Consider the following 10,690-nt stretch of genomic DNA (forward strand, 5'->3'; position numbering starts at 1 on the left):
CCTGGTCTGAGGATGGGTTGTTGTTTCTTCAGTTTGTGCAGTCCGGTGAGATGAAAAGTGAGGACAAGGGGAACCTGATTCCGTCCTTACCCCTTCCCATCTCTCACAAAAGTGAGGATCATTCTCCGCCTTTTCAGACAACTCCAGCAGAACGCCCCCACCAAACCCATCTTCCCCTCACTCCCCCTTCTGTGTTTCACAGGGATTGTTCCTTTCGGGACATCCTAGTCCATTCACCTATGACCACCATCACTCCCCCCTTCCCACAGGACCTTCCCCTTGTACCACAGAAGGCACAACACCTGCCCCTTCCCATCCTCTCTGCTCACCATCCAAGGGCCTAAACAGTCCTTCCAGGTGAAGCAGCATATCCCCTGTATCACCTCCAATCTTGTTTATTGTATTCGCTGCACCCAGTGGGGCCTACCCTACATTGGAGAAACCATAAGTAGATTGAGCGACGACTTTGCAGTACACCTCCGGTCTGTGCACAAGCAGGACCCTGACCTTCTTTTGGCCGGCCATTTTAACACAGCGTCCTGCTCACATGCCTATCCTCAGCGTGCTGCAGTGTTCCAGTGAATCACAGCACAAACTAGAGAAAAACATCTCATCTTCAGAACAGGCACTTTACAGCTTTCTGGACTTAATATTGAGTTCAACACCTTTACATTGTGAACCAACTCCCATTCCTTCCCTTTCTATTAGCTTGTTCCCTCCCCACATCCCACTTACTGTCCTTTCAAGTCCGGCAGGACACACACCATTGTTGTGCCATTCTTCCATTCCAATCACATAAGTTGAACCATCAACATGTTTTCTCCATTAGCACCCTTCACCCACTAACCCTGCCCCTATAAACTGTAGTGCACATGGTATCCCCAGGTTAAAAACAAGGGCTGCAGATGCTAGAAACCAGATTCTAGACTAAAGTGGTGCTGGAAAAGCACAGCAGTTCAGGCAGCATCCGAGGAGCAGGAAAATCGATGTTTCGGGCAAAAGCCCTTCATCAGGAATAGAGATGAAGGGCTTATGCCCGAAACGTCGATTTTCCTGCTCCTCGGATGCTGCCTGAACTGCTGTGCTTTTCCAGCACCACTCTAGTCTAGAACACGGTATCCCCACCACACTTCACTTCAGCTCTGATGAAGAGTCATCTAGACAGATCTAGAGGAATTGTCTACTGCAGAAAGGATTTGAGAACAAAACATTGTATGTTTTGAAGAAGAAATTGAATATAGTTCTTAGGGCTAAAGGGATCAAAGGGGAGATAGTGGGAAAATGGTCCTGAGCTGGACGATCAGCCTTGATCATATTGAATGGCTGAATAGCCAACATCCAACTTTACTGGCTAATATCTTACTGCTGGGAAAGCAAGGGACAATCAAGAGGGCAGTTCCACTGGCTCACTCATCACCTTTAGCAATGGACTAACAGGGGAGAATGGAAAGCTGAAATTGGAAGCTAGTCCCTTGTCTGACCTCTCAGATGAGCTAAAATTGGTCAACTCAGATTTTTACCATAACTGTGTCAAGCCAGCTACACGTCTCTTCAATAAGTAACATTTATACACTCACTCAGGTCTGAAAAAACAACAGCAACTGCTAATTGGAAGGCGAAGAAAAGGAGGCAGATGTCTTTTTATTTATTCTTAGAGAGTTGAACAACATCTCCAAGTCCTGAAAGAACACATCAGAAATATAAGTTACAGTTGGAGAAGATTAAAATTAGAGCACCATTTAGAATTAACTTTCTTCTTGGTCCTTTTGTAATGGATAGTGAGTGATTTATCTGACTGGTATAATACTGAGTGGTTATTTGAGAATGAAGACTATGTCTTTTCATTTTTCTGTATTTTTGACCATCTGCTTGTCAACAACTACATGGTTGTCTCCTGGGTAGCTCAACAGCTTGTGGTGTGAATGATATGGCCAGAAGCATTTGGATCTCTGAAAGGGAAGATGATGCCCCTCACCCTACAGTAAAAAATCCAAAAGTAAGGCAGTTTCTCCTTGCTAACCTTGTTTGTGTGTGGAGAGGGAGTTTTATAAGGGGTTAGCAAGTAAAACAGTAGAATTACTTGCGATAATCATACTTGTTTGCCTGTGGTTATACATGTATAATAAATATTCTTCTTGGTCCTTTTGTAATGGATAGTGAGTGATTTATCTGACTGGTATAATACTGAGTGGTTATTATACCCTGCTTCCTGGTAAGCTTGGTCTAAGACAGATAAATCAGGGAATGCTGTGCACCTTTATAAAATCTTTGATTTTTATGATGACTCCAGGGGTAGTTTGAATTGTAGCATGCTGCTCCAGTGAGGTGTGGCACTTGCCTTTTGTTTCCACAGAATGTGATTCAAGCCTGGGTCAGGTTGCTGAAGTAGCAGTGAACAGGACCATAGTAAAATGGGGGAGGCTTCAAAGTATTTCCAGCACAGAAATGGACATCGTTCCATTTGTTGAACCTGAATCTGCAGATTGTGGGTTCTGAATAGGCAATAATTCCATCATTGGTTAGTCATGCAAGTACCAGGAAAACAAGGTGGACCTTGTGCATTATTTGTCTAACTTTTCTAATGGCCACTCTTCCTCAAGGAGCTTCCTGCCAATTGTTCTAAATTTGCCTTTCACAAATTTTATCACCTTCACATCAGAAAAGGTTCAATCAGCATTGCAACTCTGTGTAACCCAGAAAAGGCTGAAAGAGGAACCAGATTAATTTGAATCTTCTCCTACCAAGTTCTGGTGGGATCCTGACAGTGTGGATGTTGTAAGCTCTCCTCCCCATGGAGGAGGTTAGATCTAGGGGACATATTTAGAAAATAAAAGGGGCCCAATTTGAATTAGAGGCAAGGAACTTTTTGTTTTCTTAGAGGGTCAAGTGTCTTTGGACCTCTCCTCCTCAGACATCAAAGCAGGTGAAATGCTCGATAGATTCTTGACTAACAAGAATTGGGGAGGCTGGGATACAGAGTTCAGGCCACAATCAGATCAGCAATGAGCTTGTTGAAGGGCAGACCTGGCAAGAGGGTCCAAAAGGTTTGCTCCTACATGTTCGTATTATGCTAAAGCTCAAAGTGGTGATCCAGATTTCCATTTAGTGACCTGTTCACTATCACCTGTGTCTGTGATCAACTCTTGCAGACATCTCATGTCAAGTTAGAATAAGATTTCTTATTGCGACTTGATCGTTTGTAACTTCACAAATTTGAGTACTGCCCATAGTTAGGGAAAACCAGAGAGGGGATTTTGTGTAAAATGTCTACACCAAGCTTCTGGAGAATAAAACACTGGTCCCAAGACACCAGGAAGTATATGGGGCATTTTTCCTCACTAACCTCCTTTGACACTATCTGGATTACCACATCATTACTGTTCCTCTTTAAAATGTTTTTAACACTGTGTGTTCTTATAGCACCTCCCTTTATGAACAAGCTCCATCTTAAATGTTACATCATTCCAAATGCAAATTATTTTAAACAGCAAAGTCCATGGCCATTAGCTTCTGCTTCCACTCTTGACAGTTGGTCAGCACTCACATCACCCATCACAGGAAGGTTCTTGATGTGGGCAGCTGCCTCCATCTGGAATGTGCGGCAGCAATGAGACTGAGCCGTCAGATCCTCACATTCCTTGCTGCACAGCTTTCCCTAGGAGCAAAGACAAACAGCATCATTATCAGCTGCAAAGTTGATAAAGGCAGCTTGCACACATAAAAGACTTCAAATGGATACAGCATCGTTCATGATTGCAAAAGGTCCCAAAGTGGTTCGCAGACACCAAAACACTTTGAGAGTGTAGTTACCAGTTACAGTCTATTCTGTTATAACGTGGAAGTTGTGTTCCTGTGCAACCTCGTGTTATAGAAAATCATGCAATAGAAATAACAGGGCCTGTGGGAAAAAAACAGGGTTGGGGCAGACCACCAATAATGTCAGTAAAATTCGAAACAAAAATAGTTAGATTAACACATCTGATAGTACAGTCTAAGTAAGATTTTAAATCATGTTTTAATGAAATTTGACACTTTAAGGTTTGCTGAGTTTGCTGAGTTCCAGTACTGTATTAAGACAGGGACTGAAGGTCAACATCAGCATCATCATTATTTTCGGTGCAGGGTTATGATGAAAGAAAGTATTTAGTCCAGAAGTGGATGGCTGTGGTTCACTGTCCTTGGACTGTTTCTTGGGGGTTGGCTTAAAAAAGCCATCTACTTTGTGCTGCTTTGCCATCTTTCTTCTTTCATGAAGTTGTAGTTCATAGAACATTAGAACAGTACAGCACAGAACAGGCCCTTCAGCCCACGATGTTGTGCTGACCACTGATCCTCATGTATGCCCCCTCAAATTTCTGTGACCATATGCATGTCTAGCAGTCTCTTAAATGTCCCCAATGACCTTGCTTCCACAACTGCTGCCAGCAACGGATTCCATGCTCTCACAACTCTCTGTGTAAAGAACCTGCCTCTGACATCCGCTCTATACTTTCCTCCAACCAGCTTAAAACTATGACCTTATGCCACAACCTGCTATCTGACTGCATTGTAGTCATTGTCTTTTCAGAACTGCAACCGCTTCTCAACTTCCCTCAGGATAGAAGACAAAAGAGAAGTGGAAAGTTCTTGTGATGCTGCATCCTGGACTTCATTGTCTTCATGTCGAGCTTCAATCTCTCCTGCAGCAACAAGTTGTTGCTGATCAGCTGTGGTGAGGTCTTCACAATGGGACTCAAGCAGCTCCTCAACATCTTCAGTCTCCACTTCTTCAAATCCAACTTGCGTTGCAAGGGCGATACAATATTCCTTGATTACTGGAAGCTCATCTTATGGTTCAACACCGTTAAAAGCATTAAGAAAATCTAGAGGAAGCTCCTGCCAAACTGCAAGCAAGCAGTCCTGACTGACATTACCCCAGGCCTCCACAATGATAGCAATAGCATTCCTAATGTTAAAGCTCTTCCAAAGTCCTCCTCAGGAGTTGCAATCAGCTTCATGATTATGCGCCTTAAATAATGCTTTAAAAGCTGCTATTGCTCATCAACAGTGGGACGATTGTCCAGAATGAGGAGACTCTTGAAATCCAAATTTTTTTCTCCTGCAACAATTTCTAAAAATATCCTTGAAAACATAATAAGGTCAGAAAAAATTTGCCCTGTCATCCAACCTCTTCTGCTTGGCCTTAAGATAACCTTTCAAGGCTCACAGGTTGGCAGAGTGGTACACCAACATAGGCTTAAGCTTTAAGTCTGGACTAGCACTGGCACCCAACAGCATAGTCACACAATCCTTTGCAACCTTAAAACCTGGGAGCATGTGCTTCATTCTTAGAAATGTAGGTCCTGGGTGGCACTCACTTCCTGTATTAACCTGTCTCGTCCAAATTGAAGATTTAATCTAAGCTGTAGCCTTCTTCCTTAATCAATTTTTTCACTCTGGAAGTAAATGACAGCGCACGTTCCTTATCTGCAGTGGCAGCTTTAACACATAACTTCACGTTAGGAAAGCGTAGCAGTTCTTAAATCCAGCAAACCAGCCACTACTACCACTGAAGGCAGGCCCACCTGTAGGAATTTCAGCTTTTTCTCTTAGGTCCTCATAAATTGATAAGGCTTTCTGTTCTTTGGTGAGAAAGGTGGCCCCAGATCGCTTTCTTGACTGATCTTCTATCCACACATTTAGAAGCTGGTCCATCTCAAGCTCCTTTGTTCGTGATTGCACAGAATCACGATAATAGCCAATGGGAGTTTGTAAGCTGTTCCCTAATTGCGTTATAGCCAAATTACGTTGACAAAGCGTGCGTAAAAGAATGATCTGTATTGCATTATTGTCACTACAGCAAAGTGATAAAGGGCGAGAATGCAGCACCCATTTTATTGGTTATAATGATGATGATTAAAATGCTCTTGTGGCACAGTGTGTAGTACTCTGGCCTCTGAGTCAGAAGTTCCAGGTTCAGGTCCCAAATGAGGACTTGATGACCAAAGATGGTGTATTCATAAAATGGCCAAACCATTTGAGTATCAACTTGCAAATCTTTCCAACACACACACACAGGTCATAAGAGCAGTAGAGATTTCTGTTTAGCCATTGTGATTCCTTCCTTGGTTGCAGATTACAACATACTTGCAAATGTGTAAGCTTCCATAACTACTGGATGGGGCAGAGCAATTGGCTCAGATTGGTACCAATACCGGTTTGAACTGGGGTATATCTGGGATCTGCCCCTTGCCTGTCTTGTCATGGAGACTGTGGGACTGCAGGTTGGTAGATAACTGAGGAAGTTCATGCTGGTTGAGGAATGTGTTGGAGAGGAGAGGAGTGTTATCTTGCTCATCTTTTATAGTGCCATAGGAACGTTCGCATTCCCAAGAGCATAGATGCACACTTTCATGTCTAAAATGCATGACTTTGAGAGAGCAGCACCCACTCAGCTCTGCAGTGGAGTGTCAGCCAAGATAACATGCGTTGCTCTCTGGAATGGGATTTGAACCCACAAGCCTCTGACAATTTGATGGCATCATGAAATCCCATGGAACTGTGTTTTTATGTAACACATTTTTAGCTACCTTAAGGGAGGGGGGAGTGAAACCTTTTCTACTTAATGTACCAAGTGGTGCCATCAATCACAGGTCCTTGGAGGCACATCTCTTAAGTGAAAAAAGAGGCTGCCTCATCACCGAAACTTTCAAATAAGACACCGAAGGGTCTGAAAGGTTCTTCTCTCCATCAGCTAAACAGAGTGTCAGTACCACAACTAGTGCCCACCATTCATTTATGGAATATTGAAAATAATCCCTGTGCCTTGATGATAGACTGTTTAGTGAAGGGAACCATAATGGCTGACCAGAAATCTCTGACGGTCTTACTGCCTGGGCCATGTGGCGACACGATTTGCATGTTGACACTCAGCCTATTTGATCACTGTTTGGTTGCACCTTCCCTTGACTGTCAAGTCCTAGAACTTCTGGTTCAGAGGTTGGACACCAGCCTTGGCAACACAAGGCTCTTCCACCACCATCCTTAAAACTAATTATGATGCTATTATGATGTGGCTGTTTACGAAAAATGCAGTGGTTTGTTCAGGATCAGCTTCAGCATGTCCAGCCTGAAAGACTTTCTCAAGGGCCACACATCAATCTCCAATGGCTGCCAGAGAGCCATCAGCTCAATTATCATTTGTCTGCCTCTCAGCACAGGGAACTGCTGGTGACCAAGGGTGAAAGATGATCACAGATGAAGTGAATGTTGGGGCAGCTACAACAAAGACTCAATGAGGAAGGACTACAGTATTAGCCCTCTGACTACAGCACACAAAGGGTCTTTAAGCAGTTGGATATTAATTGTTTGTTACCCATTCTTAATTGCCCTTGAGGTAATGGCCTGCTGCATTTCAAGATGATGGCTCACCACCATGAAGTGGTACACTCATAGTGCTGCGAGGGAATGAGTCTCAGGATCTTGACCCTGTAACTATGAAGGAATGACTCGAAGGGCCTTTTCTGCATTGTAAAACTGACTATGATTCTATTACAATGAGGTCTTTCCAAATCAGGACAGTGTATGAAAAGCGGGGAATTTGCTGGTGGTGGTGTTCCTAAGTGCTTAGTGTCCTTGACTGTTCATGGTGAATGTTGAGGGCTTAGAGAAGAGGCTGCCAAAAGGATCGAGCTGAGATGCTGCAACTGCATCTCAGAGATGGTACACGTTGCTGTCACAATTAATCTGAACCGCACACTTGAATTACACTATAACTTGGCAACCTCAGAGAAGTTCTGGTGATGTGGTCTCCACTGATGTCCTGGGAAGAACAGCAAGTTCCATCCACAGGATCTCCAGGACATAGAGTCACACAGCTTCAGCTCACTGTGTTTGCACAACCCAAACACCTATTTTTTTAAATATCTATTTTCATCCCTTTATCCAGCACTTGGCCTGTAGCCCTGATGCTACAGCATAATGTTCATCTAAATCCCTGAATAAATCAAGGTCCCTGGCCGCAAAGTAGGGCACTAATTTTTCCTAGTCTGCCATGTCCAGCGCACACTACAGTGCTCTCTCTGGTGCTAAAGGTGGTGCCTTGTCATGTAGTTAATAAGACCAGGTTGGTATGACATGGTGAGAAAATCAATGAGGTAAAAACAATAACTGCAGATGCTGGAAACCAGATTCTGGATCAGTGGTGCTGGAAGAGCACAGCAATTCAGGCAGCATCCGACGAGCAGCAAAATGTGCAAGGCCTTCTGGTGAGAAACCATTCATGAAACATGAAGAAACTGGCACTTAGGGCTTAACCTTACAATGTTTTTTGGCTAAGTAGATCATGCAAGTTACATTTTTTCTATAAATGCATTAAACACACTTCTATCCTTTGAATAGTGTTAGCTTTCAGTTTGAGGAATCTGTTTTCTGAGTGAAGCTGGCTTGGCAAGCAGATAAACAGCTCTCACGAGTGCCTCTTGCTCCTTGCAGGGCAGCCTCTGGCTTTGGCAGTCATATGTCCGCATATGGACTCATTCAAGTTGTGCCATTGTGTTAATAGTCACTGGCAAAAAAAACACATCTTGCCATTCCCTGCTAGAAAACCAATCTATACTATGACAAAAAAAACTCTTGGCTGCAGGACCTAACTGGCTGACCTTATGTTTGGTGTCACAACAATAACTTCACACAAATAACTCTCTTATCTAAACCACAGCCATTACTCACTGGCACTGACTGTGCTCTCAGTATAAGAGTTTACATAAAGCACGAGAACAAAGGCACAACTAATAAAATATAGAATGATTCAGCACACACGGTCATCGTTTGATGCACTGTGCCTGTGCCAGCTCTTCGTAAGGACTACCCAATGTATTCCACTCCCCTGTTCTTGCCCCACAGCTCAGTCCATTTACTCTTTCAAGTAATCATTCAATTGTGTTTGTAAGCTATTTTTTGAATCTGCTTCAATGACTCTTTCCATTAGTTAAATCCAGATTGCGACGACTTACTGTGTTTTTTCACTTGCCAGACACCTTAAATCTGTATCCTGCGACAGTTTATTTTGATATATACAACTTGAAAACAGGCCTTTAAGCCCAACTTGTCCAAACCGCCCAGTTTTCACAATTAAGCTTGTCCTATTTGCCTGTGCTTGGTCCCTATCCTTCCATACCTCCCCCCATCCCCCGTCTAAATGTTTCTTAATTGAAATTGTACTCACTTCAATCACTCCCTCTGGCAGCCCTATCCAGACACTCACCACCCTGTATGTGAAAAAAATTGCCCCTCTGGACTATTTTGTATCTCTCCCACTCACCTTAAACGTATTCTCTCGGTTTAGACTCCCCCCACCCTGGGGAAAAGCTGTTCGCTTTCTACCTTATCCATACCCCTCATGATTTTATATAACTATAAGGTCACCCTTCAGTTTCCTACGCTTTAGTAAAAAAAGTCCCAGCCATCCAACTTCTCAAACCTCCAGTCCAGGTAGCAGCCTAGTAAATCTGTTCTGCACTCTTTCAAGATTAATAATATCCTTTCTATACTAGGGCGACCAGAAATGCATGCAGTACTCTAAATGTGGCCTCATCGATGTCATGTACAGCCGCAATAAGGCATCCCAACTCCTCCACTCTGATTGATGAAAGCTAGCATGCCGAAAGCCTTCTTCACAGCCCTGTCTGCCTATGACTCCATTTTCAAGGAGCTATGAACCTGTATCCCGAGATCTCTTTATACTATAACACTCCCCAGGACCCTCTATATAAGTCGTGCCCTGGTTTGCTTTACCACACTGCAGCAGCTCAGGATTACAGATCCTTCTATCACCAGAACCAATTCCACTTTATTTATTCTATCAAAACCAGGCTTTTGAACATATTTTCAAATCTCTCCATAACCTCCTCATCTTGTAAGGAGAACAACCCAAGCTTTCATCTCTCTGCGGCCTTCCTAAAGCCCTCATGCATAACTTGCTGACACCATGGAGCATGCACATTAGCTCTCCTATGAAAGTCTGGCCACGTTCTCTTTTTGAAATAGTCCACTAGTTAAAAAAATGATGGCAACCAAATTCACACGAAGAAAGACAGCAATGATCCTGATGATATCGGCAGCAGGTGGAAGTCAGGCTTGAGGCCTTGTTTCGTGATCATGGATCTAGAATCCACTCCTAATCAGGGCTCGGAAAGACGATGTGGCAGTGGAAGGATACTTCCACTCTTCAACAAAAGAGTCTTTTGTTGAAGGGCACAAGGAAGGATACGTTAAAGGGGTCAACATGAGGGAACGGAAGGGGTTAAGGAGAATATAAAACCTCACCATTGTTCCTGAAAGGCAGTGCTAGAAAGTCTGCAGCCTCCCTGTGATTTTGTAAATGTTTATCATAGCTTTATAAATTGACACATGCATCGTAAAAGTAAGAAAGCTTGGCTTTGTAGATGGCCTTTTCAACTTTTCCTGCCATCTTCAAAGACTTGAGCACATTGTGCCTCACTATTCCTACATCTCCTTTAACATTTAATTTAAATGGACAGAATCACAGGATCCCTTCAGCCCAACAAGTCCACAACGACCCTCCGAAGAGTAACCCACCCAGACCCATTCCCCTACTCTATTATCCTATATTTACCCCTGACTAAATGCACCTATCCAACACGTCCCTGAACACTCTGATATGGAGACGCATTCACTCCCTCTCTCTCCC

Source organism: Chiloscyllium plagiosum, chromosome 8, assembly GCF_004010195.1.
Source record: "Chiloscyllium plagiosum isolate BGI_BamShark_2017 chromosome 8, ASM401019v2, whole genome shotgun sequence".
Lineage (NCBI taxonomy): Eukaryota > Metazoa > Chordata > Chondrichthyes > Orectolobiformes > Hemiscylliidae > Chiloscyllium > Chiloscyllium plagiosum.